The sequence below is a fragment of the Hemiscyllium ocellatum genome, chromosome 21, assembly GCF_020745735.1.
Source record: "Hemiscyllium ocellatum isolate sHemOce1 chromosome 21, sHemOce1.pat.X.cur, whole genome shotgun sequence".
Taxonomy (NCBI): Eukaryota; Metazoa; Chordata; class Chondrichthyes; order Orectolobiformes; family Hemiscylliidae; genus Hemiscyllium; species Hemiscyllium ocellatum.
In genome coordinates, this window is record NC_083421.1 from 48,577,246 (window position 1) to 48,598,337 (window position 21,092).

The window sequence follows — 21,092 nt, forward strand, 5'->3', positions numbered from 1 at the left end:
ATGATGCGTTTGGGAAGCACTAACAAGACAGAGTACACAATGAATGGTAAGACCTTCAGAAACAGATGTTCAGAGAGACCTTATTGTGCACGTCCATAGACCCTTAAAGACAGCAGGCCAAGTGGATTAGGTGGTTAAGAAAGCATGCTTCTTGTGTTTATTAATGAGACATTAAGTACAAGAGCAGTGAGGTTGCGATGGAACTGAATACAGAGGAACCTCAATTATCCGACTGCCAATTATCTGAAAATTGGAAATTTCCGAAGGCGATCTCAAGGTCCCAATGGAAACATTACATCAAAGACATTTCCAACAGTCATTGCGTCTTTTGTTTACAGTTATTAAACAGGCACCGTCTCCAAATGACTGACCTCTCGCCCTCTTTCTGTCTCCACACCGTGGAGTTCTACACGGGTGTACCCTTAAACCACCCCCCCGCCCTCCCCAAATAATCTCTCCAACATTCTACCTTTGCCCTGTACAGGACAACCTGTCAAAACGTTGTAGTAAAATGGTGTGTGTGTGTATGTGTGTGTGTGCACGCGTGGCGTGTGTGTGCGCGCGTGCGCATACGCGCTATTTGGAGATCTACAACACAAAGGCAACTGCAGCAGTCTTGTTGGTGTACAGTCCAGCTGCCCCAGATGGGGCAGTGTTGGGGGGGGTGGGGGAGGTGTTGCACGGGGTTGTGGGGGAGGGGGGTTGGGGGCAGGGTTGCATGGGTTTGGGGTGAGGGGGGTTGTTGCATAGGGTTTGGGGCTGGGGGAGGGGGGGAATGTGGTGTTGGGGCTGGGTTGCACAGGGTTGTGGGTGGGGGGATGTTGGGGACAGGGTTGCACAGGGTAGGGGGTGAGGGGGTTGTTGCATGGGGTTTGGGGCTGGGGGAGGGGGGATGTGGTGTTGAGGGTGGGGTTGCACAGGTTGTAGGTGAGGGTGTTGGCAGGGGTGCATGGGTTTGGGGGCGAAGGGGAGGTGTTGCATGGGGTTTGGGGCTGGGGAGGGGGATATGGTGTTGGGGCGGGGTTGCACGGGGTTGTAGGTGGGGGGGTGTTGGAGGCAGGGTTGCATGGGGTTTGGGGCTGGGGGAAGGGGGGATGTGGTGTTGATGTGGGGTTTCATGGGGTTGTAGGTGGAGGGGTTGTTGGCAGGGTTGCATGGGGTAGGGGGGCGAGGGGAAGGTGTTGCATGGGGTTTGGGGCTGGGAGAGGGGGGATGTGGTGTTGGGGGCGGGGTTGCACGGAGTTGGGGGCGGTGTCAGGTAGCGGCTGGGTTGGAGGCGGGGCTTCTGGCTGTGTGCTGCTGCAGACTCCTGAGCATACTTTAAAACTCCGAGCCCCAGAGGAAAGGTATTTAATCGATTAACTGAAGAATCGATTATCTGAACGAAATAGAGCCTACCCATCACGTTTGGATAATTGAGGTTCCCCTGTATAACATTAGTTAGAATATAACATTAGTTAAAAACAGATTTCTGTATGTAGTTTTAGTCATTACACCACCCGAAGGATGTGACTGCACTAGAGAGAGGGGGCAGAGGAGATTTACCAGGATGTTGTTGGGGCTGGAGCCATAAAGAGACATGAGATAGAGTAAGGTTGAGGGGAGATCTGATTGAGATGTACAGGATTATGAGGGGCATTGAGTGAGTGGATGGGAAGAAACCTTTCCCCTTTAGAGGGATGATCAACCAGGGACCATCGATTTAATGCAAAGGGCAGAACCTTTCAGGGCAATTTAAGGAAAATTGTTTGACCAAGAGTTTTATGGGTGTCTGGAACTAACTGTCTGAAAAGATGGGAACCCTCTCAACATTTAAGAGGTACTTAGATGATCATTTGAAATTTGGTAGTAGACAAGGCTATGGTCCAAGTGCTGAAAAATGGGACTAGATATGCTTAATGACCAGCGTGGAGTCTAATCCAGCTACCCAAGGTGTAGAATCAAATCAAGGTAGCTACTGGTTACAGTAACATCAGTTTAACCTCTTATGTTAACTTGGATATGTGTTACTGTTGAGCAATCGAGTTATTTTTATTGTAGAAAATCAGATATGAGTAGTGATTAAGCTAATAAGATGGATATCCATTTGATGCTCTCTCCCACAAGTCAGATGTTGTGGTTCCAAGCCCCATTTGGGATCTCGCCTTAATGCAATGCTGCACTACTGCTGGTGTCATTGTGCAGAGGAGACAGACTAGGATCATTACACCTGTTCAAATCATTCAAAATGCCGCAGTACTGTCCATAAGGTCAGCACTCTCAGCATTCAGCTGCTGCTTTGTTCCATTGTTCTGGTATGTTTCTTATAGAAAATGGCTGTCTAGTCTACATGGATGTGATAATTTGCTTTTAAAATAGCTCATCCTATGTTAGTTGCTTTGAGATGATCCTGAGAGATGTGGCAGAACAATAAATTGATGTTGATCGCTTTTTAAAAGTATTTCCATACAATATATTTAAAGATAATCGCTACCATAAAACTGTAATAATTTGTGCTTATCAATGAAAATTATTCAGCAAGTAAAAATCAAATCCCTTTTTATTTATTCATACAATCCCTACAATGTGGAAACGGGCCATTTGGTCCAACAAGTCCACACCAACTCTCTGAAGAGTGACCCACCCAGACCCTACCCTACTATTACTGTACACTTACCCCTGACTAATGCACCTAATCTACACTCCCCTGAACACTATGGGCAATTTAGCACGGCCAATCCACCTAACCTGCACATCTTTGGATTTGGGGAGGAAACTGGAGCACTTGTGAAATCAATCAGTCATTTATGTTGAGCATGAGGTTTTATTTCTGCAGAAGTTTAATGCTGTTAGCACATACTAAAACATTGCCTGGTGCTTTTGCTGCTGGATCAATGCTGCGATCTTTTGCTTTCTCTCTTGGTCCTTCTTTATCGAGCTGCTGAACTCTCCAGTTTTAACAGCAATCCAGCGCTGTTACATTTCATTACTCTCTGAGAGACCTCTGGAGGAACAACACGTGGCCATGAGAGAGAGAATAATCGATAAATACACACCGATACAGGATGATGCTATACGTTCCTGTTCATCAAATATGTGCAAGACTTTTTTTCCTATGATTCACTGTTATCTTCTTTGAGGAAAAAGGAACTGATTTGGTAGAAAAAAAATGACAGCCACGTTTCTCTGGTATTGCTGCAGTGAAATGAGACAAGTTATGTGGGCACGTGGAAATGTAATTGAATTCCAGATCATCATTGTGAGGTGCTCGCATTTTAATAGGAAGGTTTGATTTTCTAGTTGTTGAGATAGCTTTGAAAATCATTAACCACATTCCATTCAGTACCCTGACATGTGAGCATTTGCAAACGATTGAATGGATAATGTAAAGAAATTAAAAGGGCAGTTAGATATTTTAAATCAATGGCAAGTGCTTTCAGCTTCACATCTGTATAATGTGTAGCTTTGCTCTCGTAAACGCAAGTCAAATATAGGCAAGTCATGTAATACTACCCTATGTATTCTTAGACCACTTGTGGCTTCACACTATAGCAATATAACTACATTGATGCAAAACTGACTTTAGAAAGATCCCATGCAGCCCAAGTCTCAGCCTTCAGCTTTAGTTATTAATGATAGCAAACTCTTTGCTAACATTAAAACTGTATTTTGATGGTTAGTGTGAAGGCTGTTAAAATAGCCCCTTGTACCACTGTAGAATTCTGGTTCTTTCCAGTGCCTGGCAGATGCCATTTTCTGATTCCATGCCATTTTGGATTCTGAGAACATGCTAGTGCTATCATTTGTATTCTCTTGGGAGAACCTGGTGTCATCTTTCTGTTTGAGTTGCACAGGATACACTGCAACGACTTGCCAAGCTTCCTTCAGCACCTGCCAAAGCTTGTGACACTCTGCAGCCTAAAGGAATAAGGGTAGCAAACTTGGGGAACACTGGAGAAACTCAGCAAGTTGGGCGGCTTGTGTAGAGAGAGAAAAACAGTTAATCTTTCAAATCTGGCATGACTCTTCAAAACTGAAAGGTGTTGGAAATTTTATTTGTAATACTTTTGACTGAGGCACAAGCTCTGTACAAAAGCTGGAAAGATTGTTTATGGTGGAGAAAGAGAAAGATATGTAAAGTTGGTGTAAATTAGAGTGTGGAAGGGAGAGAATGGATCCTGTCTACCAGGAGCAAGAGTTTACACATGAGAACATGATTCCTGATGAAGGGCTTATGCCCGAAACGTCGAATCTCCTGCTCCTTGGATGCTGCCTGGCCTGCTGCGCTTTTTCAGCAGCACATTTTCAGCTCTGATACTCCAGCATCTACAGACCTCACTTTCTCCACATGAGAACATGGACCAATTTTACCCATTCAGGACATCAACAGTAGCTTACCTCCTCCCAGACAATGTGCTACAACATGGTGATCATTGTTTGAAGGGTTTATAATATCACTGGGTATTTTAACTAGCACTCTTCTTCCATTAATTGATTCCCTTTCTTTGCCTTCATTTTTTTCTCTCTCCTTGCTTGTTCCTTATTGTGGAAGTTGACTTTTTGTTTAGTTTCAAACAATAGAGATGGCCACCCTCTCCTTTTGTCCCTTTGTTTCTGTTTACTTTGCAGCTGGAATTCTTCCCCTTTCAGAAGTAAAGCCTTTGTATCATTTATAATGAAGAATCTCATGTGTCCTGTTATGGAGCTCAATCCTTGCCGTACTTTCTCTGATGTTCTGAATTGACAAAATATTCCTATGTGCTTTGCTTAGTCATTTTGGCTGTATGGGCAAAATGCTAAAGTCTCTAAACTATGTTTTGAAAAATGGATTGGTTGCTAAGAGACCTGGAGCCTAGTAAGCAAGGCCACGTTGTGATAAAACGTAGAGTGCCAGATAAAGGGAGAGGACAACATTTGGAACATTGTGTAAACACCTCATCCTGGCGTTATCAACTTGGTCACATACTGATATAAGCATGTGAAGTCCAAGGTAGTCAATTAAGATAAGAATAGGAGATAGTAGGGACTGCAAATGCTGGCAGTCAGAGACGATAAAATGTGGAGCTGAAAAGGCACAGCAGGTCAGACAGCATCGAAGGAGCAAGGAAGTCGACGTTTCGTCTTGCGAATTAGCTATGCCCCTTCCAAGCTGTTCCAGTACAGTTACAACGCTGACATCTTTCCAACAATGTGGAAACTTTGTCCACAAGGGTGGCACGGTGGCTCACTGGTTAGCACTCCTGCCTCACAGTGCCAGGGACCCGGGCTCAATTCCTGCCTTGGGTAACTGTCTGTGTGGAGTTTGCACATTCTCCCCGTGTCTGCATGGGTTTCCTCCAGGTTCCTCCCAGAGTCCAAAGCTGTGCAGGTCAGGTGAAATGGCCATGCTAAATTGCCTGTAGAGTTAGATGTATTAGTCAGGGGTGAATATAGGGGAATGGGTTGCTCTTCGGAGGGTCGGTATGGACTTGTTGGGCCGAAGGGCCTGTTTCCACACTATAGGGAGTCTTAAAAATATTGCCCAGGTACATCCTGTACTCAAAAAGCAGAACAAATCCAACCCAGCCAATCATCAATCATCAGCAAAGTGATGAAAGGGTTTGTTGACAGTGCAATCAAGCAGCACTTACAGGGGAATAATATTCTCACTAATACTCAGTTTGGGTTTCACTAGGGACACTCAGCTCCTGACCTCATTACAGCCTTGGTCAAAACATGGAAGAAGCAGCTGAATTTTACAGGTTATGTGAATTAGACTGCCCTTCACATCAAGGCAGCATTTGACTGAGTGCAACATCAGGAGCCCTAGTAAAACTGAATGAATGACACTCTGAGAAAACTCTCCACTGGTTGGAGTCATACCAAGCACAAAAGAAGATTGTTGTGGTGGTTGGAGGTCAGTCATCTCAGCGCTGGGACATCCTGCAGGAGCTCCTCAGGGTAGTGTCCTAGGACCAACCACCTCTGGCTGCTTAATCAGTGAACATTTCTCTATGATCAGGTCAAAAGTGGGGATTTTTGCTGATGATGTTGGTGTACAGCACCTTCTGCAGCTCCTCAGATACTGTGAAGCAGTCCTTTACCAGAAAATGAATCAGACTGGCCATATAAATACTATCATTATCAGAGCAGGTTGGAGGCTAGGAATCTCATGTCTGATTCCGTCTGGTCCTCATCTCTTGAAAAATAAATAAAAAAGAATATTTAATCCTCTCACAATATATACACATTCCGAATTTAAACCTCACTAATTAAAAAGCTAAACACTAACCAAACTTAAACAGTAATGATGCAGTCACTGTAGACGTACATTTAATAGCAATATTTTGAGAGATGCAAGTTAGTCTATAATCAAAGCAATAATTTTTTACTATGTTTTCTCGCTATTTGTACCAAACATACCAAAAATTAAAAAGGATCTTTAAAATGTTCAAGACCTTTACATCGTTGTCAATTAGTATGCCAGTCAGCTTTGTATACCCGGTTTTAAGAGTCGGTGTGCCATTGCTCTGTCTAAGGATGTTGTAGGATCCAACGTCCTAGTTCCAGATTCCTCCCGTGATAACATTTGCAACACAAGTAAGCCATCATATCAAAGTGAATTCTATAGCAGCAAGGGATCAGTGGCAGTCTCAAGCATCAAAGAATATTTCTTCTGACCATTATAGAGGTTGAATAAAGCGAAAATAAAAAAAAACAATAAGTAGGGAGGAGATGAAGTAAATTGCTGAGGAGAAAAATAACTGGTATTAGAATGAAACAATAACTAAAGCAGGAGTGAAATTCCAAATGTAATTATGTCATATGTTGTTCTCACATGCACTTTGCTTTCAATGAAGCAGCAATGGCCGATCACCTTGTTGATTTTAAGGTCTTGCTGAAAATTTCACATCACGCTAACATTTTTCCTAAATCAATTGCATTAACAGTGGGAGTCCAGTGAGCTGACTCTTTATTGCCCTCTGGTTGTTAGGCTTGCTAATAACTTCTGATTGAACTAAAAATCACACAACACCAGGTTATAGTCCAACAGGTTTAATTGGAAGCACACTAGCTTTCGGAGCGACGCTCCTTCATCAGGAGATAGTTAGTCACCTGATGAAGGAGCGTCGCTCCGAAAGCTAGTGTGCTTCCAATTAAACCTGTTGGACTATAACCTGGTGTTGTGTGATTTTTTTAACTTTGTACACCCCAGTCCAACACCGGCATCTCCAAATCCTAATTGAACTAATGTGACTGGGCTGCTGAACTCAGCAATAGATTTTCTGCTTCACTACCCAGTGACTGGTATCGTATTTTAACCAGGTTGTGCCAACCTTGCTACTGTTGGTGCCACTTACTTGCCTCATCAAATCGCCCGAAGGTTGGTACATGGAATTGTTTATTATGTAGAATCAACAGCAGAGAATATAATCTAAGCAGTCTTTGTATGTAGTTAAACTGGGCATGCTTCCAAGAATAGTACAAGATACTTCCTAACATGCATCCTGTCCATTGCTTGATTTCTTCCTGAAGATGAAATGTGACAAATAACTGATGTGTGCTGGGGAGTAATTAAGGAATAGAAATTACACCATAGTTTAATTCAAAGACAAAAGAATAGATGTGGGAAACTTGAAGCTAAACCAGAAAACAATGGAAATCCTTACCCCAGGTCTGGCTGCATCTGTGGAGAGTTGAACCAAATTAATGTTTTGTGTCAAACTGATCTGAAGAAAGCTCAAGTTGGAAAAGGAAAGCAATGAGAGGGAGGCTGGAAACCAGGTCAAGCACGGCATATTGGTATGGACCTTCAGAACAATTTGTAACAAGATCCTGATATACACTGACAAATCCAGCAAAGTATTGACCAGTAACTCAAGGGCGCCAAATGGTTCATATCACCTGTGGAAGTCTGCAGCAGGAAGTTCAATAGGATAGTTCTAACCTGAGCCATGAGATACAGCACAACAGCAGCATTTATTTAAAATAAAGAATATGAATCAAGCAAAGGATTCTTTAGTTGCAAAGCGCAGAAACCCCTTTTTGGCCTTGCCTATTCAATATTTGTTTTCTGACAATGGTCTTGCAGGCTTGATTACACTGAGTTATATTTTCAGACAGTGTGACATTCCTTGACCCACAGCAAGCTCACTGAACTGCCTTCTCCTGTTCCAATGTTACTATGTAGCTACAGCATTTATATGGCTAGCCCAGTCCAGTTCTTGGTCATAACTCCATGAATGTTAATGGTACGTGGAATTCAGCAACGGTAATCATAATGGGAGAGAGACTTCTTCCTCCTTTGTGGTGGTTAGGTCTGGCACTTGTATGGCACAAATTCTATCAGACCAATTGTAAATGTCATTCAGGCGTGGCTGCATGCTGACGTGAACTGCTTTGGTATTTGGGGAGTTGTTACTCGACTGAACATCTGTGAGTATTCTCACTGTTGACACTGAGGGGAAAGGTCATTGAAGCATCTGAGAATGGTTGGGCTTGGTACACCATGCTGGATGTGATATCCTGCAGCTGAGATTGTATGCCTCTATCACCCACAGGCTTCTTCCTTTGTGGTGGTTGTGATGACTACATTAGCTAAAGGATTCCCTCCTGATTCTGATGGATTTCTGTTTGTGACACTTTGAGGCCACACTTGGCCAAAAGTTATATTGATGTTAAAGGGCAGCAACTCTCATCCTACCTCCCATCGAGGATTCAGATGTCTGAGCCAAGGCTGTAATGTGGCTTAGAGCTGAGTGGCCCTCTTTCCTTCCGTTCTGAAAATTGGTCCTTGACCTGAAATATTAACTCTGCTCTTTCCCCACAGATGTTGCTTCGTCTGTTTCAGCATTTTCAATCAAGCTCTCAAAATTTGCAAGATAATATAGTTTCTTAAGTATTATGACCACTTTGTGCATTTCTGTTCAGTGACTAGTCACTGGTGGATAGAAATGGCTAGACTGGAGTTAAATAACCTTAACACAAGTTGCTGCGGGTGATGTTATTGTGCGACTGTCTGGTATGTTTCTCAATTTCTTACCAATGTTTCACTGCAGGCGAAAAGCCATTTATTAAGTGGATTAATGCCTCTTTAACATAGCAGTGAGGAATTTGAAACAATTGTGTTAAGCAGTTGTGTAATAATTAATATCTTGTAGTCAGAGGCGGTAGCTCAAAGTGTCACTTTCAAATGAAAAAAGCAGTTGAGCAGGTTATTATTTGAGCTTTTATACAAATGTTACCAAGAATATTGCGGGATGTAATAAACTTTCAATCTTTAAATGGGAGATATAACACTTATTTACAGTCCTTTTAAGATATAGGAGAAGAAGTAGGCCATTCAGCCCATTGATTCTGCTCTGCCATTCAATACGATCATGGCTGATCTGTTTATCCTCAACTCCACTCTCCTGCCTTTTCCCCATGAGCCTACTGATTAAAAATCTATCTATGTCAACCTTGAATATACTTACTGACTCCCGTCTCAATAGCCCTCACCAGTAAAGATTCTCTCAAAATTCACTCAGAGAAGAGATTCCTTCTCATCTGTCTTAATGGGTCACCTCATAGTTTTGAGATTATGCTGTCTGATCCTAGACTCTTCCCCCAAGGGGAAACAACCTCTCTGCATCTACTCTGTGGAGCCCTCTAAAAATCTTATATGTTTCCACAAGGTCTCCTTGCATTTTTCCAAACTACAAGTAGGATAAACCCAATTTTCTCATAACACAATCCCTCCTTACCCAGAACCAACCTAGTGAACCTTCTCTGGACTGCCTCCAATGTCAGCACAAATTTCCTGAGATATGCGGAAGAACTGTTTCACAGTAAAAACTGTTTGCAAAAAATCCAAAACTGCTCACCGTTTTCCAACTGTTGTCTGACTAATGTATTGTCGAATTTTAGTAAGCCTTTCCTATTTTTATACCCCATCCCCTTTGAAATAAAGGCTTGGCCTTGCATATTACCTGAACTTGTATGTTAGCCTTTTGTAATTCATGCATGAGGATCCCCAAATCCCACTGTGTGGTAGTTTTCTGCAGTCTGTCTCCATTTAACTAATAATCACCTCCTCTAATCTTGCCAAAGTGCATAATCTCACATTATATTCCATCTGCCATGTATTTGCCCATTTGTTCAAACTGTCTATCACTCCCGATGCACTATTGGTACTTTGTGTCATCCTCACTATTTGTAAACTCTTGACCATTCTGCTGTAAAGCCTTTTCCTCATCTTCTCTTTAGCCAGTGACAATTGGTGAGGCAGCTCAAATGCCCTAGAATTTGTAAGAGTTTCTAGGCTCAGAGCACAACTTGTGAGTATTGCAGAAGCTTTCAAGGTCTGGCCGTCCATTTGAAGTGACCCAGCTAAATGTGCATTTAAGTTTGTTTCACAAATGTGAATCATTGAAACCAAGTAATAATTTTGAACTCAGCTGATGTTATCATCATAGAATCCCTACAGTGTGGAAACAGGCCATTCGGCCCAACAAGTCCACACCAATGCTCTGAAGAGTAACCCACTCAGACCCATTCCCCTACCCTATTACTCTGCATTCACCCCTGACTAGTGCATCTGACCTATACATCTCTGAATACGCTGGGTAGTTTAGCTTGGCCAATTCGCTTGACCTGCACATCTTTGGATTGTGGGGGAAAAAACTGGAGCACCCGGAGGAAACCCCCGCAGACATTGGGCGAACATGCAAACTCCACACAGACAGTCACCCAAGGCAGGAAATGCTAACCATCGAGCCAACATGCTACCCTAATGTTGTTACTGGACAAAGTCAGATCTCAGACTAAATCTGGTTTGATTTAATGTAATGTTCTTTCACTGAAACGCAAACAGTTTTTTTAACAATACAACAGCAGTTTATTACATGGAAGAAAAACAATGAATTGTATGGTGGCTCAGTGGTTAGCACTACTGCCTCACAGCACGGGGACCCGGGATTGATTCCATCCTTGAGCGACTGTCCATGTGGAGTTTGCACATTCTCCCTATGTCTGCGTGAGTTTCCTCCAGGTGCTCTTGTTTCCTCTCGCTGCCCAAAGATATGCAGGTTAGGTGGATTGGCCATACTAAATTGCCCCATGGGGTCTGAGTGGATTAGCCATGGGAAATGCAGGGTTACAGGGATAGAGTAGGGGGTGGGTCTGGGTGGGAGGATCTTTTGGAGTGTCAGTGTGTACTTGATAGGCTGAATGGTCTGCTCCACACTGTAGGGATTCTGTGATTCTATATAGAAAACCTATTCACATTTAATACAAATTGAAAAGTTTTGAAAATTGTGAAAATACAATCCCATCTATCGTAATGCCATTACATTACAGTACTCAAACACCAGAGAGTTTTTTTCATTATCGTACCTGTAGGTTTAACTTAACTATGTGTTTCAATTCCTGGTCTTGAACATTTGGTAGCCTGCTTCTTGATTTAGTCCTGCAATTGAGGTTAAACTTTCTCAACTTCAAATAAGTGCTCTAGTCAAATGCTTCTGGTCTGGAACTTCCAAGCAAAGGCATTTACTCTGAGCTGAACTATTTTCTAATAGTTCTAAATTATCTCTTTTCTTAAAAGCAAAACTGTTTCATGCATCTAACTTTTATCAGGAACTCTGTGAATTGGAAAGAAAATGCTTTCCAAGCTATGGATACTTCCCTTAAGCAAAACAAAACCAATCCTTCTGATCCAAAGGTAAGCTAATGCTCCTCAATGGTTACTCTGTCCTATTGCAAAAAAAGTATCATTATCATCCTCGAAACTCCCTCTCACATAGTGGCTTAAAAATCATTGCCCTAGAAATACTGAAGAGTTAATCATTAAACCCTCAGCATATGCACAAACCAAAACTCCTGTGCCACTTGTTCAAAATCTAAGATGAATTATACTAGAATATATAGAAATCACACATCTTACATAATATTGCCTGCTCATTTGCTGAGATTCACCATTTAAACTTTAAATGGGATGCTCTTAACTAAGAGCACTTTTTATGTCTACCCACAAATTGTTATAAGGGGTTTGTTACTGAGGCCCCAGCAGAAGAGATTTGCTATACAAGGGTCCAGGCTTGCCCAGAACCTCTTCAGTAAGGACCACTTTCACTGTGGTATTTCAAAGCCTGAATTAGACGGATGGGGTGTGGATTAAGAAACTGTACTTCTCATCCCTTCATACAATGGATGTCTGCTGGGAGGCCTTGCTTACGAAGGTTGCTCATATGAGATGAAGGGCAGGCAGTCAGAGTTTGAGCAGGCTGTCATAGAGTACATACAGCATGGATGGTTTTTATAGAAGGAGAAAGTGAAAATTGCAGATACTGGAAATCGGAGTCAAGGGTGCATTGCTGGAAAAGCACAGCAGGTCAGGCAGCATCTGAGGAGCAGGAGAATCGACATTTCAGGCATAAGCCCTTCATCAGGAATGAGGATTGTGGGCCGGCGCTGAGAGATAAATGGGAGGGGGGATGGTGTTCGGGGGTTAAGGTAGCTGAGAAAGCATTTTTTGTATAAGGACTTTTGTGAAATGTTGAGGAATGAAGAATACATACTGGACCTTTTCTGAATATGAGTAATATACTGATGCTTTAATCTCCATTGCTGAGGTCCACAAAGTGAGTTGTTAGTGTTTCTGCTATTGAGAGTGAGGCAGGATCATTGTAATCTGTCCAAGGGACAAAGTCCTCAATTGGGATTGATATTTGTTAGATAATTGACATGCATGAATACAGTTACCCAATAAAATCAATCAGATCATTTTAGAGTCATTGATGACACGAAAGGACATAATTTGGCCCACATACTAACTTTCTGTACAATAACCCAGTCAATCCCATTGCCCCATTACCCTGCAAGATGTATTTTTCCTTGAGTGTCCCGACGCTATACTGATTAAGGAATTGGGTGTGACCGACCTTGAGAACATGAAAGCTACAATATCAACACAAATTATCTTTTTCTTTTTTTTATCATCTGAAAACTACTAAAAAAAGGCCAGATTTTTCTGACTAAGCAGAATGCAGATTACGTGGCAATATGCTAGACAATTTAAAGTGATGTTAAAAAAAGACAGCATTGATAGTAATAGTATGTTTCTGATAATTGTCAGGTTTTGAATGTAAGGATATAATACTAAATGCAAGAGATTTATTTTTATAAGAGCTCAAATCCTACCCTTTAACAGTCTACAACTGTCAGTGCCCCATTCAGTTGCACACTCAGTGTAATTTTCCTAATCCTTTTCACTGTTTTACATTATAGTTTTATGAGTGGAACTTGCCTGTAACTTGTAATTTCCAAGTCAAGGGATTTTCAGTAATTATGGAGTTATACCTGCCAACAATAAAATTACTCTCCCCTCAAGCTATTTTGGACAAAGAAAACCATCTATTAACAATGCCTAGCCCAATATGTTTTTCCACATTAAGGAATCTCACATGCTCCAGATTTGTTCTGCTTGTGCTGTTCTTTTATCTGGGTTATTGAGTTTCTCTCATAAATGGCAGATTTTTATTTTCCTTTTCTCTCAGTACAATAATGTTAGCTGTGGTTCAGTAGGTAGCATCTGCATCTGATGTGGAATTGAGTCTCGTTCCAGAGACTCTCTGCGCACAAATTCAAGTCCCAATACTGTGGGAATGCCATGCCGTCAGAGTGCATCTTTTGATGAGATGTTAGACTTTGACCCCATCTGCTGTTTGGGGTGAGTGGTAACAATTCCATGGCACTATTTAAACAAGGTTCTCCCTGGTGTCCTGGACAAATATTTATGATTCTTTATTGAAAGTAAAGGCTTTTGTTTTTAAAAGCATTTTTGTTTCATCAGGACAATCTGCAAGAATACAATTTTAAGGGAAGACAAGCTGTTTACACTGTATAAGAAGAGGATGCAGATTTGATGGCAAATATGATCAGAGTTTTTTTTAGCAGTACTTGAGCTCTTTGCTACCATAGAATCCCTACAGTGTGGAAACAGCCCATCCTGCCCAACAAGTCCGCACTGACTCTTCGCAGACCATCCCACCAAGACCCATCACCCTATATTATCCCTGTAACCCTGCATTTCCCATGGCTAAAGCACCTAACCTAACACAATGGGTAATGTAGCATGGCCAACCTCCTAACTTTCCATTTTTTGGACTCTGGAAGAAACCCAGAGCACCCGGTGGAAATCCACACAGGCATGGGGAGACAGTGCACACTCCACACCGACAGTCACCCGATGCTAGAGTTGTACCCACGTCCCTGGCACTATGAGGCAGCAGTGCTAACCACTGATATACCAAATGACTAGTTTGATTCAACCAACAGTACTAAAAGAGATGCATTTGATCACTGTTTATGGATATTATGCACAAGTTACTACTTTGTTTGCTATATTTTAAAATTGACTTCTATTTCATTATTACTTGTCTATAAAACCTTTTTGGGAGGTCTTATGGTTGTGAAAATTGCTACCCAAGTGCAAGTCAATATTGAACATGCTTCCCAACGATGCAACTTAATGAAAACTGACTTTATTCACACATAGGAGAAAGTGAGGTCTGCAGATGCTGGAGATCAGAGCTGAAAATGTGTTGCTGGAAAAGCGCAGCAGGTCAGGCAGCATCCAAGGTACAGGAAATTCAACGTTTCGGGCATAAGCCTTTCATCCTGATGAAGGGCTTATGCCCGAAACGTCGAATTTCCTGTTCTTTGGATGCTGCCTGACCTGCTGCGCTTTCCCAGCAACACATTTTCAGCTTTATTCTCACACAACCTTATTTATTAACAATTGCTTACCTGGCTCACTTTATCCTGATTATAACCACAATGACTCCAAAATCTCCCTTTTGAACATAAGAACTAGGAGCAGGAGTAGGCAGTTCAACCCCTTGAGTTTGTTCCGCCATTTGATATGATTAGGGGTAATCCCGTCTTGACCTCAATTCCACTTTCCTGTCTGCTCTCCATAACCCTTCAACCCATTACTAATGAAAAATCTGTCTACTGCCTCCTTAAACTTATTCAATGTCTCAGCATCCACCATACTCTGGGATAGTGAATCCCATAGATTCATGACCCTTGGAGAGAAGCAATTCCTCAAATCTTATTTTAAATCTGCTACTCCCATTCTAAAACTATAAGCTCTTGTTCTAGATTGCCTCACATGTGGAAACATCTTCTCTACATCTACTTTCTAATCCCCTTAGATCTCCACTTAGATCTCCTCTCATTCTTCCAAACTCCAGAATGTCTGTGCCTAAGTGAGTAGGTGTACAGGGACATCTGTGATGGGCCAGTGACTTGGGTTACTCTGTAGTGTCTTCCTGGAGCAGAAACAACTCAATATAGAGGAGCCCTGAAGCGTTCCGCAAGTAGGCGGTCCGTCTCCCCAATATAGAGGAGCCCTGAAGCGTTCCGCAAGTAGGCGGCCCGTCTCCCCAATATAGAGGAGCCCTCACTTTTTACTCTTTGAACAAAAATACCAATGTACATCATACAAGAGAGAGATTCTGAAAGTATTTTTTAATGCAGCTAGAAAAGCTCATTTATTTTACTGTATATGTGACAGCCTGTACTGGATCACAATGTGAACTGTCCACAAGACATGCAACTAACACATCAAGCTTCATTGATAAGTTGGAATTTTCTCTCACAACACTGATGTGCTTCGAGATATCTAGGGGGCAATTAAACACGGTAATTTTGGGTGAAAATTCATCTTTATTTGTGAAATGACAAATGATGGAACAGAATTGAATAATAAAACCATATAAGAAAAGACATACATCATCACTAGTATTTCTCAGCACTTTCAGTTCCTTCATCCAGTTTAAATTATATATTTTCAGTTAATAATAGAAGCAGGTGGTTCATGTTCCGAGGAAGCACAACATGTGAGTTAGAATGATTTGTGCCAGAACTGCAGGTTGTGAAAACGTCCATTTAATCCTGTGAATTTAAAACACTTTGTGCTATGTAGCTCTGGATTGACACCTCTGCCAAAGAGGCAAATGATGAGCGCTCTTCTGAGCAGGCACATTGACTTGTTGCATCAATCCAATTTGCCAAATTGTCATCTCCTGTAAGAAATAGGCCTCTGAACCTGCTGTGAAGTCTTCCCCAGCTGCATGTCTCACTTGCTGTAATTCTGATACTGTTTACTCTTGAAGTTTGCTTCCACAGGTTTTTTTTTCCCCTTTGAAACGCATTTGCATGAATGACATATTTTTCATTAAGCCCACATACAGTTGGCATTGTGGACATGTCACTTGACCGGTCTCTGATTGTTGTCAGCTTCTTAAAATTTGCTGATGTTGCATTGTTTCAATTTAAAGGTATCCAGCAGTTTATGGATTATAGTATTTACAAAATAACCATGAAATGAATATAGATGTTGTAAATTTTAGCTTGCTAAGTGGCTGCATTTGGTGATAATAAAAATCAATAATCATGAAAACACCTTGAAAGATGTGGTGCACTGGCTCCAATCGTAAAGGAGCCAGAAACCCAACATCAATTACACCAGCCTGCTCTGACTTTCCCTTTTGGAAAGGATTTCTAAACCAAAACTAACCTGCCCATATTTCCAGGATTCTGTGTAAATTCCTTGTGCATTTGTAGTTGACTGAACTTGTGAAGGTTAAAGTATCGTTTCCTAGTTGGATAAATTAGAAGCCATTTTGCTTGAAGATGAAATAATATTTAGGCAATATTGTTACCTTGCATTAAATGTCCTTTTGGATAATGCCCATTGATTCACATGTTTATTCAAAGTGGAGAAGGAAAGGCATTTTGTAGGTGAAAATTAAGATGACAAATGGTAAATTAGAAAGGAGCTAACATTTACAAAAATATCAGCAATCATTTACTGTCTGATTTTTAGTAACTGCGCCTCAGGTTAAAGTGCCTCAGAAATTATTAGCACTGTATTTCCTCCAGATGGCACTTTAGTTCCATGCATATGTGTTTGCAGTAATGTATATCCTGCTGTTTTCAGAACTGTAGTTTGCAATGAGGAAGATTAATAGTCTATGGTGAGAACCAGGGAAGAATTCTTCTCTTCTGGCTATGTGCAGGGAGGTTCTACACATCTCTATAAAACTGATTCATGCCCTGTTAGAAATTTGATACTGTGAACATTAGCTCTGGAAACAATCATACAACTGAATCTCCTATGAATATTTGTGTGTTAGGTCTTTTTTTTGTTTTATTTATTGGAATATGTGCAGCACTGACAAGGCCAGTATTTATTGTACATCCCTAAAGTGTTAGAAGCAAGTGGCTTGCGTGACCATTTCAGAGGGCACTTGAGAGTCAGCCACATTCCTGTGGGTCTGGAGTCACAAGTAGACCAGACCAAGTCAGGATGAGAGCTTTTCTTCCTTAAAAGGCCTTAGTGAAACTGATTTTTACAAATATCAGTGCTAGTTTGGGGCTAGTTTTATGTTTCAGATTTATGGATTGAGTACAAATTCCTCCATCTGCTATAGTGGAGTTTGAATCAGTTCCCTAGGTCGTTAGCCTCTGGATTACCTGACTAGTATTACGACATTAGTGCTGCTTCCCTCAAGGTCATTTAACTGACATTGAAAATGGTCTCCTAAAGTGCTTAACCTTGAAAGCAGTTGCTGTATGTTTTTTTTACTCTTCTACCCAGCATTGGTCCCTGTGGCACTGCACTTGCTAACCTAAAAGTGGCTTCCTTATACCTGCTCCCTGTTTGCCCTCTATCTAAGCTTTTGCCCCCTAAACATCCTCTTTTTAATACAAATATCAGCGCAGGCTGCTTTGGAATAATGTGTAATCCCATCTCAAGGATATAGATTTCAGATAAGATTCCCCACTTTTGTGGCAATACAAATTCAGAGCAGGAGTAGGTTATTTGGCCTCTCAAGCTGCTCAGGGCTGATTTGCCTGTAGCCTCTACCCTATCTTCATGCCTAACCCCAATAACCTTTAACTCCCTTCTTGTCAAAAATCGTTGTCTATCTTGAAGATATTCAATGATCCTCCCTCCACTGCTTTGGGGAAGAGAGTTCCAAAGACAGAGAAAAGATTTCTCTCCATCTCTTCTCTGATGGAAGACCCCTTATTTTTAAACTGTCCTCCCTAGTTTTAGCAACTCCCACAAGAGGAACAATGCTCTCAGCACTCAGACATGTCAGGATCCTATAAGTCTCAATGAGATCATCTATCACTCTCTTCTCAACATCATTGGTACAGACCCAATTTGATCAATCTTTCCTCAAAAGATAAACACCTTTGTCACCACCTCTGTCCAACCCAATTCTAACCCAGGTATCAGTGCCATCTCTGCACGGTTTCTATAGCATTTATATCCTTTCTTAAATGAGACCAAAACTATACACAGTACTCTTGGTGTAGTCTCAGCAATGTCCTGTACAGTGATAGTAAATCTTCCCTTGTCTGATATTCTGTTCCCCTTGCAATAAATGGCAACGTTCCATCTTCTTTCCTAATCGCTTGATGTGCCTGCTCACCAGCCTAATGTGATCCATGTACCCTGCACACCCAGACTCTACTTGACTTCAGAGTTCTGCAGTTCCTCACCATTGAAATAGTATGCTACTTCTGTATTCTTCCTACTACAGGAGACAAGTTCACAGTTTTTATATTATATTCCAGTTGTCTAATGTTTCCCCACTCACTTAACCTGGCTATATCACTTTGCAGACTCCTTCTGTCATCTTCACAATTCACTTTTCTACATATCTTTGTATCGTTGACAAGTGTAGCAAGCGTACATTTGGTCCCATCAACCAATTCATTGATGTAAAGTGTCAATAATTAAGGCCCCAGCATTGGTCCCTGTGGCACTGCACTTGCTAACCTAAAAGTGACTTCCTTATACCTGCTCCCTGTTTGCCCTCTATCTAAGCTTTTGCCCCCTAAACATTGTGGACATTTGTGTAGCATTGTAATCCTCAAAGTGGCAGCTTCTCAAATAGCTTCTGGAACTGTAAGTGTAGTATATGCATTGGTTCCATTTCATCCACATTAATTGTTACTCCCTCAAAAAAAAAGTTCCATTAAGTGAGAAAACATATTTACCTGTCTCAAGGCCATGTTGAATCTACTTGATTGCACCAAGGCTTTCTAAGTATCCCTTAATGAAAGATTCAAGCATTTTCTCTATGATTAATGGTAGATGGCTTGTATTTTCAGCTTTCCATCCAAACAATCCCCCACCCAGTTTCTTGAGCATGTTATCTTCCAATCTGATTTATGCCTTTCCAGAATCTACTATCTTTTCTATCATGGTGGCTCACTGGTTAGCACCGCTGTCTCACAGCGCCAGGGACACAGGTGCAATTCCTGCACTTCTCACTTTTCCTTCTCCACTGAAAAAATCTATTCCATATGGTGATCTCAGACCTGATCAATATGGATCAATATCTGTTGTAACTTTGTCTTTCACTTGGGGTAACTGTCTGTGTGGAGTTTGCACATTCTCCCCGAGTCTGTGTGGATTTCCTCTGGGTGCTCTGGTTTTCATCCCACAGTCCAAAGATGTGTGGGTTAGGTAAATCAGCCATGCTAAATTGCCCATAGTGATAGGTGCATTAGCCAGGGGTAAATACAGGATAGGGGTATGGGTGTGGGTGGGTTACTCTTCGGAGGGTTGGTGTCGACTTGGGCTGAAGGGTCAGTTCCATACTGTAGAGAATCTAATCTCATCTCAGCAGCAAGTCCTCGAAATGAACTTCATCAGGATCTGGACACTTCTCAGCTTTTAGTTCTAATAATTATCTGAATAGCGTTTCCCTGGTGAATGTAATTGTCTGGAGTTCCTCTCCTTTTTTACACCCTGGTTTTCAGTTACTTGTCTCCTTAACAGTGAAGACCGACACACAATAGAGCAAGGAGACGGTAGTTAGGGAAAAGTTTTATGAAAAATTCAACGTACAGAGCTGATGATAAGGTAACTCAAATGTTCCACAGTGCTGTCAAGCATGCACTATTTTTGATTCCTCAATGGGGAATGGATGTACATTGTGGAGTTTCCATTTATTTTCTGTCTCGTTTGTATTGCAACTGGCCCAGCCATTGCAAAGGATTGTGACATTCGAAATACGACTGAGTTACGTCCAATGCCATTTGTGTTCTTATTTTCCACAATCTTCTTATGATGGCTTAAGGTTAGTTTTTTCCAGGAGGGATTCGGGTCTCATCCACAAATTGCCAAGTCGAAGTGCCAGGTTTCCACAGCTTGCATTGCTTTTGGTGCTTTTTTCAAATTGTGCCCGTTTGCTGAGACACATGGGCTTTGGTAATCAGGGTTTGCAAGTTTTTGCAAAGCAAAAATTCGGAAACTGAGCAGTGTACATCAGTTAAACAGATCAAATGGGTCAATGTAGACATTCTGTTGATCCAGATTTGGGACTGAGACTGAGAACTTTGGGACTGCTGGCTTTCAGAGGAAATAAAATTGGAACATATCAAATTCCAACTGGAATGTTTTACTCTAGTGACTAGGGAATCTAGGAAGTCTGGTTGATTACAATATGATAACAAAACACTTAAGGGTCATGGCCATATGCTGTTGATATTAATTCACTTCCATCCAACAGTTGTAAGAATGCTTATGCATTGTGTGTCCCTCTCTTCCCTATATCAGATACACCCCTTCAAAATGATAAATGATTTAGTCCATGTAGGATGAAGTTTAAGCTAGTGAAAGGCAAAATTACAACAGATATTGATCCATATTGATCAGGTCTGAGATCACCATATGGAATAGATTTTTCCGTGGAGAAGAAAAAGTGAGAAGTGCAGGACACTGTCAGGACTAATTATGGTCTGTTGGTTCTTTTAGATGCATTAAGTGATTAGGGTCAAGTGGTTTTCCGTATCTGTAACCATATTTGATCTTGTGAAATAAGTAAAAGTTCGTATGCACTGTAAAACCAAAACTTCAAAGCAACTCTTTGTTCCAACTATCTAGAAAAAGAAAACAGGCCAAAGTATAGTTGCATACTTAACACCAAAGTATAAATGACACATTAAAGTATTTAAACGTGCAACACAAATTTACATTTTCTGGCTTTACGTTATTGCAGACTTTGACGTCTGTATTAGCCGTTATGATATGTTGCTGCAAAAATGCACAGAGAACTCAG

The 21,092-nt window shown here is 41.4% G+C and overlaps 1 protein-coding gene across 5 annotated transcripts in view; it reads left to right on the top strand.

Moving 5' to 3' along the window:
• LOC132825862 (ras-specific guanine nucleotide-releasing factor RalGPS1-like) overlaps positions 1-21,092 on the top strand; it is a 781,992-nt gene that overhangs the window by 141,971 nt on the left and 618,929 nt on the right. The gene's annotated exons all lie outside the window — the stretch shown is intronic.